This window comes from Cryptomeria japonica, chromosome 6 (genome assembly GCF_030272615.1).
Source record: "Cryptomeria japonica chromosome 6, Sugi_1.0, whole genome shotgun sequence".
NCBI lineage: Eukaryota > Viridiplantae > Streptophyta > Pinopsida > Cupressales > Cupressaceae > Cryptomeria > Cryptomeria japonica.
The window spans coordinates 379,989,179-380,009,098 of NC_081410.1; positions in this window are offsets into that span (position 1 = coordinate 379,989,179).

Consider the following 19,920-nt stretch of genomic DNA (forward strand, 5'->3'; position numbering starts at 1 on the left):
ATAAGATTTTTGAAGATGCATACCTCATTTTTTAATTTAAAAATTAAGATTAACGAGATATTGCCAAAAAGATTGATTTTTGAAAATCAAGGAAAGATATTAGTTTCCAAATTTGAAAATTAGGAGGATTTTATGAAAATATTTAATAATTAAAAATTATTAAATATCTACATATAAGAGGATAAAACATAAGAATAAAAATTTAAGAAAAACAGGAAATAAAGATGAATTAATAAATAAAATTTATTAATTATCTTTATTTTGGAAGAAGATAAATATGCTAAATTAATAAAAATGATTTATTAATTTATTGCTCATATTTATGTATTAGTTAATTAAATAAAATGAATTTATTTAATTAATGGACAAAGGAAACAAACAAATAAATTATTAAATTAATTTATTTAGGACTTAGAAGAATTGTTAGTAAAAGGGGATTTAATTAAAGACTATGCACATGATATATTAAAAAAATAGGAGACACAGGTGGTGACCATTTTTTAGTGTCTACAAACTCATTATCAATGAAGACATTGGGTACTATTAATTTTGCAATATCAAGAGTCCAGGGATTCGATATAGGGACCTTACCATCTCTATTTTTATAAAAATACCAGAACAAATCCCTTCCTGCTATGGGAATTGAGGTATCCCTACATCCCTCGAGCCTATCCTTAAATACATTTTTGGCTCTTGTATCGTCTGACCCAGGTAATGCATCTAGTAGGGATTTCTGTAGGGGTATTTCTTATCCATTGTATTGGATGACCTAGGTTTTTTCTCGAAATCTTCACCCCCTTTTGAGCCTTCACCTATTTTAGGGCCTTCCCTTTTCTTAGGAATCGTAACTTTATGCTTCATACTAGGAATTCAACTGAACTCTATAAATTTTATAGCTAATAGAGTACTTACTTGTAAGCTTTTGTAGAGGATTCTGGCCTCAAAGAGCTCACGCTGTGTAATTCCTTGGTTTAAAATGAAAATTTCAAGAAAAAAAATAGATTATTAATGGAATTTCTTCAAGGTTATTTTCTCATTTAATTCATGCACTCCATTAACATCCACACCATCTTTTCAAAATCTTGAGTTATGACATGTTGACATCACTCCCAACTTTCCTCGACTTATTATTTTCGTAGTATTGCAAACTTGCCTTATTATTCTTGTTTCATCGTTGTGAAGTAGCGATAATAGTTATCATTATATCACAACAATTGTTTCCCCTCTATTCTTTCTTCTTGTGATATAGTGGCATGTGGTCTGGTCATTATCGCTATATCACAACTTTACTTTTCATTAGTTATCTCCATCCCGCAATCTAGCGATAGTCTATTGAGCCATCGTTGTATCACAATTTTATGACTTCTTTATTAAGTCCTTTTAGTGATATTGCGACAATACTTTAGGTTATTTTGTTATCGCTATATCGCAACATATCCACTTTACATTAAATCCCCTCTTGCAATATGGCAATACTCTATGATCTTAGTTCTATATATCACTGTTTTGCAGACTGCTTAACATAATAGGATATGGGTCTTGCGAAATAGCAATATCTTTGTAGACTTTATTTTCTTTGTCTCCATTTCATTGGCCACTTAAGATAATATAATGTGGGTCTTGCAAAATGGTGATACTTTTTATAACTTTTATTTTTTCTCATCACCATTTCATAGCAAGCCTCATATAATGAAACAAGGACCCTGCAAAATAGTGATAATGTATGGTATGTCATACTTGGGTCCAGATAAAGTGATAGGTGAAGTATATAGATATTTTTCTAGGGATTGTGGGGAATATGGACTCCTTGATTAACAAAGAAGGTTTATAACAAGGGCAAAACTCTTTGAGGGTCTTTTGATGGTTCATATATTTAACTTATTTAAAAGCTTTTGCGTTGACTTCTAGGATTTTTAGGCTAGAAAACACATTGAATTATGACATACGTGAGACTTAACTTGTGTACACATATAACTCTAGTTCATTTGATTTTCCTATTCATATGGATAGTAGAGGGAAAATAATGTAGGAACACTATAATTGTGTAAAAACCAATTTTTAAAGGGTTCCAATACAATACTTAAAGGATTCTCATGCACATATATTTCCCCAGGATAATTGACTATAAAATTGTCCATGTCCACATCACAAAATTAGATATGTTCTTCCTCTTCTTTTATCTCTTATATAATGGTAGGGGCTCCTTTCTCCCCTTTCAACTTTACAAATTTTCTATTCATTGGTATCATTGCATAGGATATATCCAATTGCATACTTCCACCTAGAGCAACATTCCATACCTTGGTGTAATATCTACAATGGTAATGTTCATACAATTTTTCTTTTCAATGAAAAATGCTAATTCATATTCCACATTCTTCATTATTTTAATCATAGGTACCTCTCTAGAATCCATTAAAAAATATTTCCCATATGCACGGTAACCTGCAACCTTAATTATTTTATCACATGAATAGACATCACATTAGTTGAAGCCCCTATATCTATCATAAAATTCCACAACAACTTATTATTCACAAGCAAAGACACATAAAAATATCTCTACCTATGATTTTGGAACTTTGTCATTATTGTTCCCACATATATCTCTAGGCATTCTTCAATTTATTCATCTTCTAATTAACTCATCCATTCTTTATTTCATCCACCTTTTTTGTATCTTTATTATTTCAAGTCACCACTTAAGTAACATTGGATACCAATGATAGGGCATTCTCTCTATGTTCTTCAATCTTCATCATCTCAAGTAATGGAACTGACACCTTAACTTGAGACAATGTCTACACCATATCAAAAGGAACATAGGAAGGTATTGAAGTACTTTGGTGATATATTTGTTTAAGCAACAAAAATATTTTCCTTCTCTATTGAAACCCTTACCTTCACATACTTTTGGTTAGAATTTTCTTTCACATTTTCATCATCATTTTGTCTCAACTTTGGGACAACCTTGACATTTTTATTTTGGGATTTAAAAGGATTTCTTCTCTTACCTTAATCAATAGTCTTCTTACCACTATTTATTTCTTTACTACTACCAATTTTGTTACCAATAAATATATCACCAGGTTTACCCTAGTAAGCATTTACAACCCTATTCCTCAAATTATAATTGCTTCTAGCTTGATCCACAATAGTAGTATCAAGTTACAAAATCTCCTCATTAGAAGGTCTTCTGAGGTTGACCAACCCTAGAGCCTTCCTTGTGCATCCTAATGAAATGTACTTATCATCCAAGCAGACATGCTGATGGTACACTAACTATTTCTCCTTTGACTGAAAACATCATACTAAAAAAAACCATCATCTAAAGAGGAATATTCCTCACCATCAAGGTGTAGTTTGGTTGACAACATGTTTATATCATCACCTTCTTCATATGTAATGATTTTCATTACATTCATCACATGGTACAATTGATTATTCCAAATATTGTATCACCATACATTGCATTGGTGAGTGAGGCAAATTGAAAACCACACACCAAGGACTTTCTTCCACCATGTTTTCACCTAGTCTCTGGAAAAGATTTGGTGTCTCTTTATTTGTGGGACCCTCTGATTATTTTTCACTAGTTTGGCATTATTCCAATTTGTGTTACATGGCATGTCAAGTAACCTCATAGGCCTTTCTTGTTTCTAGTAACCTAGCTTGTCATTTGTTAACTCGTTTTCATTATTGACCATCTTATAACTAAGAACCTTTAATACACTCATCACTTTGTCTGACTTGTCTTCAACTATTGGTTGTTTCTAATGATGAGCTTTAAGAATTTGCAAGATTTTTACATCACCCTTCTTGCTTACCTTACCTGATACCTTCCTATTACTTTCAATGTTAATTTCAACCCTAGAAGAATCTCTAAGAGACTAAGACTCTTTATCCCTCAATTGATATCCCATCTTTGGATCATATGCATTTTCATAAAGAACTAAACACATGGATTTAGTTGGTCTCATATGTGGGGGAAGCTTATTCCTTAACTTCATATATCTATTGTTAATAATAGATTTAGACTCATTAAAACCTTTATGAATGTTGGTGAAATTATTTACTACAAATCTTAGATCATAATTACCCCCACATTTCTCTCTAAAGACTCTTTAAAACTCTTCCATTGAAGATATACTTGCATTAATTAAATCCCTATACTAACCCCTAACATCTTTAGTGAGTGATTGGATAAATAACTTCATGATTACATGCTCATAATATATATTATAATAATCCATAAAATTATTGAAATCTTTGAGATGATCTTTACTTGATAATACATTACTTCTTGCAAACTCTGGCAAATATTTTCTTACCTTATTATCAACTAGTTTTGGGTGAACTTGAATACCATTGAAATCCAATTGTTTATATTTGCCTGCATTTTCTATCCTCCTAACAAATGTATTACCTCCACCTTGAACAACTTGGACATTTTCATTCATTTCTTGATTGTGTTGGCCTTGGGCATTTTGTTTACCAACATTTAGATTTTTGTTGTTCCAATTTTGATTTATAATATTTTGATGTGCCTGCACACTTTGGAATTGGGCTGCATTATGACCTACAAATGGATCATACCCAAATTGTTGCTCAGTCCCACTAGTACCAAATTGAATGGTTGTGATATCATTTGATGTCCTATAATTGGTATTGAATTTACCCATGTACTAATTTAGATTGTCCCTTCAATGCTAGAAGTGTTGATTAATCTTTGATTTGGATTTGAGGTAGTTATATTAATTAGTGGAGCTTGTGAAATTGCAATAGTGACATATGAAACTTATGGGATAATAGTAATTATAGACCCTTGAATAGAGACGTTATAAAATCCTACATCACTAGTAGATTGAGTTATATTCATAGCCTAAATTGTTTTGAGAAGCTCTTCTCTCTTCCTCAAATTTTTGGGCCAAGTCCTCATCAGTTTGAGGTCTTGAATTTCATGTTGATACATGATTACATATTGAATATTGATTTGCATAAATATATTTGGGCCCTAAATGTGTAGGGATATACAACCTCATAATGGGGCTAAATTAGGCACCTCAAACATTTGTGGATCAACTGAATTTGATTGAGGCTAAGAATAAAAAATTCATCACCATCTAATTTGACCTACAAAATAGGCTTAATAAAGACACGAGGTTCACTATAAGAGTGACCATTCAAATTAGGATCCCATACATTCTTAGATGAAGCTTTGTTGCTATTCAAAAGTGGGGTAGTCATTGTGACATTTGCATCTTTGGCAATAAGGTTATTTTTTGGTTGGGCAAGAGTGTTACCCATATCTTTTGCTTCCCATTTCTGATTTGGAAGATCACCCATCAATGAATTTTAGGGATCTTTCAAATACAACTGCCTCCTTCTCACCATGGCAAAAATTTATGTAAGGACTAGTTTTTATCAAATTTAGAGTCGCACCCACACATGGGAAAAACTATGCATTATACCAAAGGAATTCACAAGAAACAATTTATTCAGATTCCCTTCATAGAAATAATGTTATTAGTATCTTACCTCTATTATACCTTAAACAAGGCTGCTAGGTTTTGAAATGATGATATACAATCAATATCCCCAATAGAGTTTCCAATCTATTGGTGTTTTTCATTTGAGTTCCCTAAAAACCTCTATAAACTAGCCATTTCTAATGCTCAAGGATTATTAAGCTAGTTTCCAATGAACAAGGTTCAACCCTAAGATCTACCTTCTACACTTTTGGCTCTGCAAACCAAGGGGTGTAACCCTACCACAATACCTCTAAATCCTAATGCTTGAAATTGGTATTGCTTTAAGAAAAATATTCTTTCAAATAAAGTCCAAATATTTTGATGCAGTCCATGTTTAGCTAGATTCTTTGGTTTTGATGACTTTAAGATTTGACAATATCAAACCCTAAGCTAAAATAAAATTGAATGCATTTAAAAAAAAAAAATTGCTCTAAAACCATACCCTTAAATATTATATAGATTAGTGCCTTATTAAATAAATAGAGTTAGATCAAACATCACCATTTACTCTTGTTACACAAACACTTCCAAAACCCTTGGGCCCTAAACAAAAGTAACTCATGACATTGGTTTTCCCTTTACTGATTTAGATGTAATTCTTCTTTATGATACCTGAAATTGCATTCAAAACCCCTATGTCCTTATAAAATAATTTTTAATCCTTCCATTAGAAAGAAGCATAAACCATGACATAAATTGCAAATACTCACAAAGATGAAATATAGAAAACTTTTCTCAATGTTTCAAAAGGCATGGACATAACAAGAAGGAGAAAATTACACCAAATTGATTCCTTACTCCATTTTCATTATCAAGTTCTGAAGTATGCTTTGTATTTAGAAAATGATGTACATGTCTTTCTGCTATCAACACCTATATATGACACTATACTATAGACAAAGATCAAAAGTTTAAGAAGAAGGTACAATGGCTTTGATTTCTTTTTTGTAAGAATAAGGGAGCAAACAAGCTTCAAGCCCATTTTACATGTGTCATGTTATTATTTGACAATCAAAACTTACAAATTATCCTAAACTTTAGGGTATAAAAAGTTAGCAAAAATGGAAATAGAAATATGAAAGAGAGAAGAAATAATTCAACTATCACTTTAGAATCTTGAAAGGAATTTTTTTGACTAAATTCCATCTTTCAAATACATGAAAAGTTGGAGCAAATTGTGGGATTGATGTTGTTGTAGAATCCAGTCATCTTCAAGATAATCCTTTTTGATTGATTATATTACACACTATAGTATTGTCCATATTCCACATACCACACTCTATACACCTCATTTTTTGGCCAAGGATATTTCAACATTTTATCCAAGACCGCTCTTGAATCATTTTGATAACTTTCACAAACCTCAAATGTATGCATTTGATCTAGTAGTTGATTCAATTGGCCCATTCTCAACTAACCATTCTTGTACACAACTAAATTTACTATTTAAACATATGAACTAAATTCTAATTTTCATTTATCAAGTGTCTTAGGCTTACCTTGATCATCCTTTATAATTTGAAGCACTTTACATTCAACATGATCAATGATCTTCAACTTTTGCCCCAGCCACTTCTCTAACTTCATCATAAATGAAACCACTACTTCAAGCCACAAGACATTATTGAACACAATTTTGAGTTCAAGTGGCTTGTTTTCATCATGCTTTGATCTCTTTATCATATCTACTAACTCTTGTGTTCTTACAAGCCACTTTTGCTTTATTGGTTTCAACTCTTCAACATTTTGATCAAACTTGATGTTTGTAGCAACAAGATCACAATATCCTTTGTATGTTTCATGAATTCTCATGTTTATTTAGCTAACCTATTGTCAATCAAGATAGTGATCTTCTCATTTGTATCTTGTCTTACGGATGCCTTTTCCTTTTCCAATTCTTCTTTTAACTCTCTAATTTCAGTCATCAACGTGTCTTCCTCTGAGAACTCTAGGGTTAGAGTAGATAAAGATGACAACATTGGCTCTGAAGCTCCTTTCAAAATCCCTATTTATCTCTTCAATTCTTTATTTTCAACAATTGATTTCATATAGTCCTATTTTAGGGGTTCATGATTTGCATACAACTTATTAGTATTAGCCTTACTAAACAATGCATTATTAACCATCAATTCTATAGCTTCAAGAGAGGAAGTATCTGCTACTCTTTTTATCAATACACTTCCTCTAAACTGATCATAACCTTATGAAAATTTTGTTTTCTCAATATTTGTGCCTAAAGCCTTGACAAAAAATGATTCAAAACTAGGACTAAAAATAGAACCAAAGAAAACCTTTTCAACCTCCTCCTCTGAATGATAAATTATTTTCTTCTCCTTCCTTGCACTGTGGAAGGTGAGTGCAATTGCAATATCCCACCCAACCAACAAAATGATCCCAACATCTTTCACCATCTTCTTACCTTATTTTGGAGTAATGTTATTAGTTCTAAAGTCATATTCTTTTAGAATGTCTTCTCCAATATTACTCCATATTGATGGTAACCTTTTGTTTTTTTCTTTTCTCACTCTTCTTTAGTATTCCTCACTTTTCCTAGTCAGCACAAAATCTCCAAACTCGTTTGTTTTGAAAAAATATTCATCATTTAAAAACTAACTACAAGAAAGTTCTTTGATGCCACCAATGAGATTATCAACAATCTTCAAATTTTCAAGAGCTCTTCTTGGTGGCATAATTGTGACTATTTTCCTTGATGTTTGTCCTAATGGAGAAAGGGGAGGTGAAGGTGGATATTCAAGATGTGGGAGTGGCAAATTCTCTAGTGTTTCTTGCTCAACATTTTGAGATTCTTCTTCAAGATCAATTATTTGAACTCCCTTAACTTTCTCTTGTTGCTCTGTTATCATTTTCACCTTCTTGGTTGGAGGCTATTCTTGTTTTCCTTTATTAGGAGGAAGTTTTGGTTTCCTTCCTTGTTTAACAACTCCTATTTTTAGAAAATCCTTTGCACATTCAATCAAATTTTATATCCCTACAAGATAATTGTCTTCATCACAAAAGAAACCAAGGAAATCCTGCTTTCTTTTCTTCCTCAACACCTTAGCCTTGATCACCATGTTACACCTTTTTCTTCTTTCATAAACCTATTGAATTGTGGAACAATTTCTTATTACACCATCTTCATAGAATACAACATGAGTGAACTCTAATTTGAATATTGTCATAAATCCTTCTGGTTCAAAAATTCTTGTCTTTTCAAACCTTATTCTGTATGATTGCAATATGTAATAAACCCTATCAAGGCCATCCTTGTTACAAATAGTGAAATAAAAAAACCTACAATGTAAAGGAACCAATGAATATTTATTTCCATTTATATAGTGTATGAAATTAGCTTCATTGAATTTCCATATGATCTCCAAAACTGCCATCCTATATGGATAACACTTTGGCAATACACGAAGATGAACAACACTTCCATATAACTGTATTGTAGTACTATTTTTATGGAGATGCCAATCTCTCCAAATATGTTAAATCCCAATATCCTTCCTTCTATATATGGGTCCTAGAAAATCAATCACATCTCTTGGCGTCCTTTCTTCATGGGTAGCAAAATAAATCAATATCTTTTATACAAAAAAGATTTATAAAAATAAAAAAATTCAAAATTGGTGCAATTCCTATCCCATAAATATGTCCAACACTGGACTGGTAACCAATTTCCTTCATTGTCTTTCATTCCAAATTGGATCTTGTCATCCCAAATTCTCTTACCTCCCCATAAGAACATGTGGAAAAGTAGAGAATACCATTTGAATTTAAATCTCTTTGGATTTTCCTTTGCCTTTATAAAATGCTCATGAATCTTATCCTCTAGGAAGCCCACATAATCAAATTTTGTATTCTTCATTACATCTTATATTTATGCAACCATACTCAGCATGTGAACTAGACTTGTGTGCATTGAATCATGGCCTAAAATTTGACACAGGGTGTAATAGGTCTTTACAAAATAATCTTCAAATGTGTCCAAGGAGAAAGACTCTTTTTCAAACTTAGATATTGGAATTGATTTCCTATCTGACCCTTTCCACATGAACTTAGGGATTATGAAACCCATGTATAAATTAATATGTGTCTAATATCTTTCTTCCAATGTTTCTATGTCAATTTGTTGTGAGGAAGCTCTATTCAAACCAAAGACATCTACAATTTCTATCTTGTTTACATCAATCATCTCCCTCCCGATGTCTATCAATACTATCTTAATGCCATATCTCTCACAATAATCCTAATGAAGTTTACATCCACAAAGACATTAAAAGTATTGCAAGCTTAACCATGTCAAGCTCCCATCCATTCCTCAAAATAACTTTGGTATTCCATTTATGGTACCAATGTTCAAACAAATTCCATCTAGACTCAGACAGTTTTGTATCTTTGACCCCAACTAGGTTATCTAGTAACCTATCATCTGGACCTTTTGGACCATGGACTTTCAATGGAACTATTTTGCCTTGCATTTTACTTAAAATTTCTTAGAAGACCCGGAGGTAGAATCTTTTTTACTTATTTATTAATTTTGTTTATTCATAGACTAGGGTTTAACAACTCTACAACCTAAGGTTTTTGTTTAACTAACATTGCACATAGTTCTACTTCTCTCATTTGCCTAGGACTACAAGCAACATACAATTCTAAACATAAGACTAAAGTGAACTCGATATAAAAGCATACTAATTGCTCAAAATGTGTTTCCTTCAACTGTTCCTGGAAACCCTAATTTTGTTTGCAACTTAATCCAAAGGTCCATTTAGCAAATCATTACAGATCCAATAAAATATGGTGAGGAAAATAGTTTGGAATCTAGATTTAATTGTCTGTAATGGCCAAAACTTGACCTACTTCTGTCATGTCACCATTATTGTGGTCATGCCCAGATTGCATCAACAACTTAGATATTTTTTCTATTCAAATGTGTACCATTGATAGCTAATGATTGTGGGACATCAGATGACTATAATTAAAAAACATCTGATTTAAAAATTGTCTTTATCATACTTAAAAAATAATTTCATCCATTAAGGATCCAACAAGTTAGCCTCTGCTTGGACATGTGTCACATTTTTGTTGTCTTGGGGTGCTGATAAGGTCATGGCAATTATGACAATGTGAGGTTGCGACAAAGGCTTTTATGGAAAGTGGACCTTGCAACATGTCACTATTGTGCTACACCATTGGGATGATTAGTCTCTAACAATTGTAACCTCGTTCTTAGGAAAGATTAAATATAGACATGAAATATTTATGTAGATTGAGCTAGCGGGTTTCTAGGATGAAGGGTTTGGCAAACATAATGCTTAATACTCAAACTCATAATTTTAGAGCCTGATGATTGAGTATCACAAGTCAAATCGAAAAAAAAAGAAGCCAGGTTTTAGGATAGCTTTTAAAACAAAGGGTTTATGGGTTTAAGGTTTTAGGTCATTTAGGACATAACTAGACCTATCGGGAAGATTCAAAAGGATTTTTAAACAGAAAAAATGAGGCTTCATCATATTCAAGTGTTTTTGATAAATTAAATTACATTTGTTGAAATCTATTTTTGCAATATATATTCAACTAATACTAAAAACTAATAATTTTAACCAAACTAATTTTCACAAAATTACTTTTGCAATATAAATTTCTCTATTACTAATTATTTATTAAACTATACTCAGTACATGGAAGATTACTACTATAAATAATATTTTCAATTTTCAATTTCTTTTGAGATATAGGGGAAGAGCACCAAAACCACCCATGTTTGGGTTATCTCACTCATTACTCACCCAACCCCCTGATTACTAACTTTAAAGAAACCAAAAAAATGATAACTAAAAGTCCGTTAAGAAATTTCACATGTACAAATAGCTTCCCACTTTATCCCCATGGTTAGAATCTTTAGACTTTAATTGGAGATTGTGGAACTTTATTATTACCCATAGCACACAACTATTGGGGAATTTGTGATGATATGATGAATCAATAAGGATCTAGACAAGTACTGAGAGGGAGGGGTGAAGAAAACTGACTTAACTTTCACCAAATTCAAAAACAATCTCACAAGTCAAACACTGAACTAACTGGTTCAAACACTGAGCTAGAAACTGCAATAGCATTGATAGTTTACCAGTTGAATGGCATATCAAAATAATAGTATAACAGCTCTGAAACTCCCAAACCATTTAATCAAAACATCAAAATACTTTACTAACAATAGTAAAAGAACATTTCAGATTAATGTCGATCATCTTAACATAACTAAGTGGATTTAACAGTTAAGCAAATTAACCATATCAAACATAACCACAAAAACCATTCACCACTTGACACAATGATTTTTTTGATGTGGAAACCCAAATGGGAAAAACCACGATGGGGATGAATACCCACAAGTATTCTGAACTCTTATGAAGTTCGCCCTCTTAGGAGCCAAGCCTATTAAAGCTTTACAAAATGTCCTGTTAAGAATAGATCCTGTTAGTGACCACTCAGTTAAGGGTTTGACTATAATGCCTTGTTAGAAGCAATACCTTGTTAGGAGTAACCTCGATAGAGGATTTTAAATCCAAGCTAATGGATCACCTGGTTAGAGGATTTAGAAAGCACTAAGCCTATTAAATCTTACCTAGTTAAGGGATTTAACTGTTGTAATTGTTAGAGAACAACAAGGGTTTGTTAATCTGGTAAATAGAACTAATCTACTTGATTAAACCCTTTTCATGCTCCTATCTGCCTTCACACATACTACAAATACTCCTTCTAATTTGATAATCAATCACACTGACACTTAACCAAAATTGCAAACACTACAACAAGACACCTCATCGACCTTATAAGAAAAATAATAGGTCAGTAACACATCACAAGCCTAAGATCTCATAGAAATTACAAACAAATCATTTTAAGTATGACCATTGGATTACATAGCAACCATTGCACATTTTACAAGACAACCTCAACTGCTCCTTGATCACCACTTCATCGATTCCTGTAACTCATCACGAGGTTTCCACTTCATGCAATGTATTCGATCATTCCCAAGATAAAACCATTATCTCTACATGCCAAAAACCACTTGAAACTTATCACATACAACTTGCATATGTGGAATAATCATTACCAATCACCATTTGATCATAAATTAATACAACCCATTCACCAAGATCCATCGGTTAGGGTTTGGCACATCAACAAGTAGGGTTACCAGTTGATCTCACTGCTTCTAAAGTAATACTGGTTTCCTTCACTTGCTCACCTACCGGTTGCAAAATAACATCATAACAACATCATTACTAGTTACAATTGACATCAATGACAACACAATAGTTCATCAATGCAATCTTCAATCAAATGCCAACATTTTGTGCATAAGTATTGGCCATTTTTGAGGTGGTTGTAGTGCACAGTTATTGGGTAATATTTAAGTAAATATTGGGGGACACTTTAAAATGACCACTTTTTGACCCTTCATGTATAACAGATCTCACAATGTGTGTTAGTAATACCCATAAGCCAGAACAATAACTATAAGCAGTTAAGTCGCATATAAAGACAACAAATTTTTTTTGTTGAAATCCGATCTATTGTTTAGGATCTTCGGGTGCACAAAGTTAGCTATAAAGACTATTAATATGATTTCCCTTAGCAATACCAATTATTTAAATTTTTTTCCTAACTTAATAAATTTATTTAATATCACAATAAATAAATATTAATTACATTACAAATAAATTTAACTAGAATTTAAACCTAAAAAATAAATTAATCTAATATATATGTACTAACTATTTTTTATATTATTGAGCTTAAGCGAGATGGGCGAGGGGTGTGAAGTTTTGCATCTTGGCGAGCAATGAAATTTAGGGCATTGGGGTGATGAGGCCTTTTGGTAAGGAGGCAGGTCATATTCCTCAATGGGTTTTCAAAAATGGGCGATGGGTGGATTTAGCTTTTGGTTTTCAAAACCCTAATCATGGTTTTGTTTTGCCAAGATCATAATATTTTCAAGGTTTTTTTTGTTACCCTAACAAGCCGCTTAGGAGGAACTCTAGTCTAGGAGGTCGTTGTCATAAGAAGACCATGCAGAGCTCTTTTGCAAATGGAAGGAAACAAGATATCCGTCAATCTTGGAAGGATGTGCTTGCACCCTCAAATCCAAAAAAAAGATTCTTCATTTAGGGTTAATGGTCCTGATACGGGGGCAGCCTCAAATTCTAGGGTTCCCTCTAAATATAATGCTATTTTTGCTATTGGTGAGAGAAATAGATCTGTTGAAGGCAATGCAGAGGTAACTAAGGTGTGGGCACCAATACCACTTATTGACATTGCTGACTCTCCGCTTGCTCAAAAAGCATGAGATTTGCAGACTCGAGCCATTATTGTCCAGGTTTGGGGATATAATCTTATCCTCTCTAAATTGCATAAGAAATTGAATGAATTATGGGTTGGGATTTTTTTCTTTTAGGTTATGTCAATAAATTCTTTCATTGTGTTTGATTCGCTTGATTCTAGGGCTAGGGTTTTGGATTTTCCTTTCTTTTTTATGGGAATTTTTTTTTATAGAACCTTAGAAGCCCTTTTTTGTGCCCTCATGGGAGAACCCTAAAAAAATTCCAATGTGGTTCTGCTTGCCTAAATTGCCTTACGAATTTTCTAAAGCGGACATTTTGAAACAAATTGGGGATTCTTTTGGAAAATTCCTTACATCCCATTCCTGCATTGAAGATAACTTTTTAATGGTTAATATTTGTGTTTTGGTTTTGCCATCTAATGTTTTCCCTAGAACCTTTAATATTAAGTCAATTAATGGTATCTGGCATCAGACTATCATGAAAGATTCAAGCCCATTTGACAAGGCTTCTATTGTTATGGATGCACCTTTGTCTCTGAATCTTAAGGGGACCTCTAATCCTTTGCAAGAAGGACCTAAAAATGCTACTATCACATAATTGCATTTGACACCTAAAAATGATATTAACATAGACTTGAAGAGTTGACTCTTAGACAATTTGTCATGGCAGGAAATGCAAACTATTCTTGCTCAAAATGGCATTCCTGTTGTTCGTGAGCAACCTCCACAGACTTTGCCAGGTGATTTAGATGGAAAAGAATCCTCTGTTCCTTTCGAACCTCTTCCTAAAAAAATGTTTGATAGGGCTATTGTATCTTCTTTACCTAGTTCGGATATTGATTCCTTAATTTCTCTAGATGAACAATTAATTAAGGAAGTTCAAAACCTGGCCAAACATAATAAGGTGGATTTAGATTTCATCACCACAGATCGTGTCATTGATTCTATTAATCATGATTTAGATACTCTTCATGATACTTTATCTATTGTGCCTACCTCTAACCCTTTTGAAGTTTTGGCTAATGTTAATATGGATGGTAGGTTGCTTTGCCTCCTCAAGATGGGGTTGGCCCTCTAACAACTATCAATAAGCTCCAAATTACTCAACATCCTTTGTCCCAGAGATCTCCTTTGACCTCCCCATCTAAGAGAGGCCGAAAACCAAGTTCGCGGTTGGTGCCTTCAAGCCAATCCAAGGGGGAGGAAGGACCTAAAGCGAGTGCAATAAATTATACCAACACTCTAACCAACTGAGCTATTTCCCCTCCGAGATAGGAAATTCAAATAGTGCAAGATTTCGATGTCAAGGAAGGAGAACTAACTCCCCTACCGAACAACCCGAAAGGAGGGAGGTGATTCCATCCCGAAAAGACATGCTACCCTAAAGATAATACTTTCTCACCCCCCAAAAAGAGGGACAAGTTCTTTTTATTGGCTAGATAGGGAAGGAAAAGGGACGAGGGACAAGATTTTTAAAATTTTTGCAAGAAATTGATGCTGGTATTCAGACAACTTTGCTTTATCCATTTGATTCTTCTATAATCAGAAAGAAAAGGAGGTTAGCAATCAGTCCTCCTGAAACTCAATCACTTGCAACTAAACGTAATTTAAACAAAGTTTTTAATGAGGGCTTTTTGCCTCAGTCCTCCAACCAAGGGAAGAGGGGAGCGTCCGCCTCCCCTCGAGGCTAATGAGGATCATTTCTTGGAATGTTTGGGGCTTAAATGCCCCTAACAAGAGATGCTTAATTAAATCACAAATTGATTTAATTAAGTGTTATATCATTATGCTGCAAGAAACTAAGTTAAATCTACCCTCTATTGAACATTTGTTCTCTTCAAGGAAAAGATGAAAATTCCGTGTCTCCTCCTCAATAGGGGCATCTGGGGGCCTTTGCTCTTTTATGAAATGATTTTAATTTTGATGTGACTCTGGTTGAATATTCTAAATACTGGATGCTTGGTTTGGTTAAATGTAGACATGTTAATTTCAAATTTTGGATATTTAATGTTTATGGCCCTATGGGTATCGTGGAAAAAAGATAGTTATGGGATGAATTATTACATATGTCACCCCCACTAAAAGATTGTTTTATGTTGTTAGGTGGGGACTTCAATGCTATTGTGAATTTGGAGGAGAAATCAGGGGGTATTCTCCCTAATAATAGAATTATGGATGACTTTAGTTCTTTTATTCGATCAATGCATTGGTTTGATTGTAAGACTCAAAATGGTCCCTTTACTTGGACAAATATGCGTAAGAACTTTTCTCAAATTGCAGAAAGACTTGATCAATTTTTGGTTTCAGAGAATTGGCTTGATTCTGCCTTGGAATTTTCCTGCATGGTGTTATTGGCATTATTGGATGAATTTATTGTGTTGCATTGATGTTTTGTCATTGATGTCAACACTAGCTGTTATGGTTGGTTACCGACATACATGTTTTGGTTACAGGTAGAAGATCTAGTGTTACCAATAGAAGAGACTATCTATTGGACACTTCCAACATGTTTGGATCTATGGAATATGTTTGGTTACATGTGGTACATGCTCCTGGAGTATGTTTTGGTCAGTTGGTATTGACTTGGTAATCGGATGCTATTATACACTCTAGTAACCCTTACCGGCACTAGTTTAAGGCTTTACCGATGGAGCTCTCACTGAGGAATCTTGACAAGATGCATAATTGGTGTTGGTGCAACTTCTACATGGATTTTAGGATGTTGAAGATGTTCTTTGATCATGCTTCAACTGCTTGAAGATATTGTTTTGGTGTGGTGGACCCAGAATAGGTCTGGTACCTATCTAGGTTATGGACCGGTATCATGTTAATGTGTACTCTACATTTTACTAGGATGTTTTATGGATTTATTATTGTTATTTTGGTCTTTAGACAACATGGCATATCATTGTAATATGGAGCTATGTAATGATCTTATTGTAATATCTTTTAGGTGGCCGGCCTAATTGGTTTAGGCCTTAGGGTTTGTATAAAATGATGTAAGATCTCATTGTAGATCATGGCATGTGTGGTATGGGAATGGAATAAGTGTTCATGGTCTTGAAATGCAATATCATATGCCAAGGAGACTTGGTCGCTCATAGGTGATCGAATTGGGATTAAAGAAGAGGTCAAAGGCCTCCGGTATTAAGCTTAACCAGGACTGTAATCAGACATGGTAGATGCTATTTCTAGCAATTCTTTATTCTAGATTGTTGTCCATTTATCTTGAGATGGTTGTAGCCTCTCTGTAATCAGTGAGACTCTTTTGTAATGAGCAGTACGCTCTAGGTAGTGTGCCTTCCTGCATGTGTAGGCCCCTTATTGTAACACATACTTTCTACAGAAGTATCATCTAACTATGGGTAGGCTTCCCACTATGGTTTTTCCCTTTCCGGGTTTTCCATGTAAAAATCATGGTGTTATGTGGTATGGTTGTTTGCATTGATTATCTATTTAATTGTTAAGTTGTATTGTTTACTGGTATCTATTTCTGCTTTACCGGTACTTAATTTAGTTAAAGGTTATTAAGTGGATTAAATGTTATAATCTATTAACAACTAATTCACCCCGCCCCCTCTCTTAGTTGTTCACCGGTTATCCTAATAATTGGTATTAGAGATTTGGTTCTCTTGTGCAAAAGCTTAACCACTTGAGGTAGATCCTATGGCAGCTAACACTTCTAATCCAGCGACAACTATTTTTAGAAGAGAAATTCCTAAGATTGATGTAACAAATTATGGGATATGGAAAATTCAAATGGAGACTCATCTTAGATGTCTTGGCAAGGATATTTGGGAGATCACTGAGAAAGGATGCACACCTTATGATCCAGCATCTGGCAATCCTGCTGCTACAGACTTGGACAAGAATATTGAAAATGATTGCAGAGCTAGAGAAGCCCTCTTGTGTGCACTTACTGGTTAGCAGATCATGGGATTGACTAATAAATCATCGACAAAGGTTATGTGGGACAAATTACAAACTCTGAATGAAGGTGATCCTACTATAAAAATTGCTACACTTGATGGTTACCGGGTAAGATATGAAAACTTGAAGATGGAAGATAATGAAAGAATTGTTGTGTTTATGGAAAGAGTAAATGAGATTATTATGGGAATTCAATGGTGTGGAGGATTTCTAAGTGAAGATGAAATAGTTTCCAAAGTCTTGAGAGTGCTTCCACCAGATTACAAGATGAAGGCAACTCGAATTACTGAGTTGAGAACAATAGCAGGCTCTTCAGTTAACACAGACATTCTGATTGGGAAATTATCTACTTTTTATCTTGAAGAATTTGTATCTTCTAGAGCTGTAAAGTCTAAACCTGCTTTTCATGCATCATCATCATCATCATCATCTACCAGCAAAAGTGATTGGAAAGTCTTATATACAAAAGAATTGGAATACATGAGGAAAGAAGATGAATAATTTGAGAAACTTGAAGCCTTATTTGCTAGAAGAGTACCTAAAGGTCCGACAGGAAGTAAGTATGAAGGAAAATCACCTTTTAAATGTTTTTCATGTAATAAGACTGGTCATTTTGCATCTAGATGTCCTGAAAGGAATGCAAGGTTTGAGGAAAGAGTTAAGAAATCATTTAAGCCTAACCAGAACATATATAGATTCAAGAAAAGTAAACAATGATATATAGCAGATGAGGAAGGTGTAACTGATGACTCTGGAGATGAACTGATACAAGACTGTGCTAGTGGATCTGACAATGAAAAGGAATGGGTGTTCTATGCTTTAAAGGAAGATGAACTGGAACTAACTATCATAAATGAAGAAAAGGCCTTGGCAGCAAAAGTTGAAGATAAGGATGAATGGGTAATTGATAGTGGATGCTCACATCATATGACTGGAGATAAAGGGAAATTTTTGTCCCTGCAAGAATACAATGGCGGTCAAGTCAGATTTGGAGATGACAAAGCATGCATGATCAAAGGTAGAGATTCTTTGGATGGTAAGCATAACACTGATAATGTCTATTATGTAGAAGGTTTAAAGTATAATATTTTGAGTGTTGGTCAATTGGTGGGCAAGGGTTTCCAACTTCAGTTTAAAGCTAGAAAATGAAAAATTATTAATAAGACTGGTTTGGAGAGTGCAACCGGTATTCAAAATGGAGGTAATATCTTTCATTTGAACACTAAGACATGTTTGATTGCTCATATTGATGAGAGTTGGTTATGGCATAAGAGGTTGTGTCATGTTAATTTTAATTGTATTGTTAAGATCAGTTCAACTAAGGCAAATAGAGATATACCTAAGATTATGAAGCCTCATAATCTGGTATGTAAGGAATGCCAATTGGAAAAGCAAGTTAGAAGTTCTTTTAAGAGCATACATGATAAATCTAATGATGTACTTGATTTGATTCACACTTACTTATGTGGTCCAACAAGGACTAGAAGCTTTCAAGGTAATAGGTATTTCATGTTGATTATTGATGACTATTCTAGGATGATGTGGGTGACTTTTCTTAAGGAGAAGTCTAAAGCTTTTGAGAAATTAAAGATCTTTAAAGCAAAGGTTGAAATAGAAACTGGATTGAAAATCAAATGCCTAAGATCAGATCATGGTGGTGAGTTCACTTCTCATGAATTTAACAGTTATTGTGAGACAAATGGAATCAGGAGACAGTTATCTGCACCTCTGACTCCTCAGCAAAATGGAGTAGGGAAAGAAAGAACAAAACCATTTTGGATGAAGAAAGATCTATGATGATGGAAGCCAATTTTCCTTATATCTACTGGGGAGAAGCAGTGAGTACAACAGTTTACACATTCAACAGAGTTCACATCAAAGGTGAAATCGGTAAGACCCCTTATGAATTATGGTTTGGACAAACACCTACTGTTAAATATTTCAGAATTTTTGGAAGTAAATGCTATATCAAAAGAGATGATTCAATTGGAAAGTTTGATCCTAGATGTGATCAAGGGATATTTTTTGGTTATTCAATTCAAAGCAAAGCATATAGATGTTATAACAAAAGATTGCAGAAAATTGTGGAGAGTGCTAATG